We start from the raw sequence: 3,094 nt of genomic DNA on the forward strand, positions 1-3,094 counted from the left end.
TTCAACTTACCAGATGTCTGCTGGAAATAGAATACAGCAGGAGAGGAAACAGTCTAGGAGGTTCCTTGGAGTGTGTGGAAGGTAACTTCCTGACACAGTTGGTGAGGTAGCCATCTAGGGAAGGCGCTCTGCTGGACCTGTTGTTTGCAAACAGAGGAGGACTTGTGGGTGATGTGATGGTTGGAAGCTGTCCTGGACACAGTGCTTGTGAAATGATAGATTTTCGATTCTTGGAAACGTAAGGAGGGAGGTTAGCAGAACTGCTACCTTGGACTTCTGGAGGGCAGACTTTGGCCTGTTTAGGGGCCTGGTTGACAGAGTCCCTTGGGAGGCAGTCCTGAAGGGCAAAGGAGTCCAGGAAGGTTGGACATTCTTCAAGAAGGAAATCTTAAAAGCACAGGAGCAGGCCATCCCTATGTGCCAAAAGACGAGCCCGTGGAGAAGAAGACTGGCTTGGCTGAAGAGAGAGCTTTGGCTGGAACTCAGGACAAAAAAGAGAGTTTATAACCTTTGGAAGAAGGGGCAAGCAACTCAGGAGGACTTCAGGGATGTTGTGATGTTACGCAGGGAGAAAATTAGAAGGGCCAAAGCCCAACCAGAACTTAATCTGGCTACTGCCATAAAAGACAATAAAAAACGTTTCTATAAATACATTAGCAACAAAAGGAGGGCTAAGGAGAATCTCCATCCTTTATCGGATGTGGGGGGAAACATAGTGAATGGATGGGAAAAGGTTGAGGTACTTAATGCCTTCTTTGCCTCTGGCTTTAATAGTAAGACCAGTTCTTCTTGGGGTACCCAGCACCTTGAGCTGGAAGACAGGGAGGGGGAGCAGAATGAAGCCCCGATAATCCAAGGGGAAATGGTTATTAACCTGCTACACTTAGACACACATAAGTCTATGGGGCTGGATGGGATCCACCCAAGGGTACTGAGGGAGTTTCTGGTCTCACTGGTTCCAAGGTAACCTTCATTGTGGAATAGGCATTAATAACACTTGAAAGCTATTGAAATCGGCCAAGGGTTTACATACAAAATGTGCAACCATTGCTATCCCAGGATGGTGTTACCTCCTAGATGATTTAACTACAGGGCACTGAGAACAGTGGGATGTATACTATACAAATGGGACTCACCACAGCTATACCTGGGGTACAAAAGGATTTGTTATTTGGAAAAGTTGGGATGATAATTCTCTCACAGGAGAACATCACAGTTCAACATCAGTTGACTAGAGGTTAGCAAATGTGATGCCCATCTACAAGAAGGGCCAGAAGGACGGTCTAGGGAACTACAGACCTGTCAGTCTGACCTGGGTGCTAGGGAAGGTTATGGAGCAAGTGATCATCTTGAATGTCATCACACAGCACATACAGGACAACCAGGTGATCAGGCCCTGTCACCACGGGTTTATGAAAGGCAGGTCCTGCTTGACCAACCTGATCTCCTTCTATGACAAGATGACCCTCTCAGTGGATGAGGGAAAGGCTGAGGATGTTGTTTACCTGGACTTCAGTAAAGCCTTTGACACCATTTCCCACAGCATTCTCCTGGAGAAACTGGCTGCTCTTGGCTTGAACAGGCATACTCTTCACTGGGTAAAAAACTGGCTGCATGGCCAGGCCCAAAGAGTTGTGATGAATGAAGTTAAATCCACTTGGTCACAAGTGGTGTTCCCCAGGGCTCACCAGTTCTGTTTAATATCTTCATCAACGATCTGGATGAGGGGATTGAGTGCATCCTCAGTAAGTTTGCAGACGACACCAAGTTGGGCGGGAGCGTTGATCTGCTGGAGGGTAGGAAGGCTCTGCAGAGGGACCTGGACAGGCTGGATCAATAGGCCAAGGCAAACTGTAGGATATTCAACAAGGCTCAGTGCCATGTCCTGCACCTGGGTCACAACAACCCTGTGCAATGCTACAGGCTTGGGGAAGAGGGACTGGAAAGCTGCCTGGCGGAAAAGGACCTGGGGGTGTTGGTCGATAGCCAGCTGAATAAGAGCCAGCAGTGTGCCCAGGTGGCCAAGGCAGCCAATAGCATCCTGGGTTGTATCAGAAATAGTGTGGCCAGTAAGACTAGGGAAGTGATCGTCCCCTGGCACGATCCCCCGTACTTAGCACTGGTGAGGCCACACCTCAAATACTGTGTTCAGTTTTGGGCCCCTCACTACAAGAAAGATATTGAGGTGCTGGAGCATGTCCAAAGAACAGCAATGAAGCTGGTGAAGGGTCTAGAGTCTTATGAGGAGCAGCTGAGGGAACTGGGGTTGTTTAGCCTGGAGAAAAGGAGGCTGAGGAGAGACCTTATCGCTCTGTACAGCTACCTGAAAGGAAGTTGTAGTGAGGTGGGTGTTGGTCTCTTTTCCCAAGTAGCAAGTGATAGGACAAGAGGAAACGGCTTCCAGTTGCACCAGAGGAGGTTTAGATTGGATATTAGGAAAAATTTCTTCACTGAAAGGGTTATCAAGCATTGGAACAGGCTGCCCAGGGAAGTGGTTGAGTCACCATCCCTAGAGGTATTTAAAAGATGTGTAGATGTGGCACTTCAGGACATGGTTTAGTGGGAATTGGCAGTGTTAGGTTTACAGTTGGACTCGATTATCTTAAAGGTCTTTTTCAACCTAGATGATTCTATGAGTCTATGCACAGATTTCCTCAGGTTGTTTAAATAAGACTTTGTTCATTCTTCACCGACTGTATGACCTGTAACTCTGTCCTGGGTCTGGCTGGGATGAAGTTAATTTTCTTTGTAGCAGTTCATACGATGCTGTGCTTTGGATTTGTTACTAAACCAGCATGGATAACACACGAGTGTTTTGACTATTGCTGAAGGCTATTCCGCGGCAGGAAGGCTTTCTCTTTTTCACACTCTGTCCCCACAGCAAGAAAGCTGGGGGTATGTGTCGTGGTTCAACCCCAGCCGGCAACTAAGCATCACACAGCCGCTCGCTCATTCCCCCCCAGTGGGATGAGGGAATGAATCAGAAGAGTAAAAGCGAGAAAACTCATGGGTTTAGACAAAGACAGTTTAATAAGTAAAGCAAAAGCTGCACATGCAAGCAAAGCAAAACAAGGAATTCATTCACTACTTCCCA

The sequence above is a fragment of the Fulmarus glacialis genome, unplaced genomic scaffold (genome assembly GCF_000690835.1).
Source record: "Fulmarus glacialis isolate BGI_N327 unplaced genomic scaffold, ASM69083v1 scaffold1534, whole genome shotgun sequence".
Lineage (NCBI taxonomy): Eukaryota > Metazoa > Chordata > Aves > Procellariiformes > Procellariidae > Fulmarus > Fulmarus glacialis.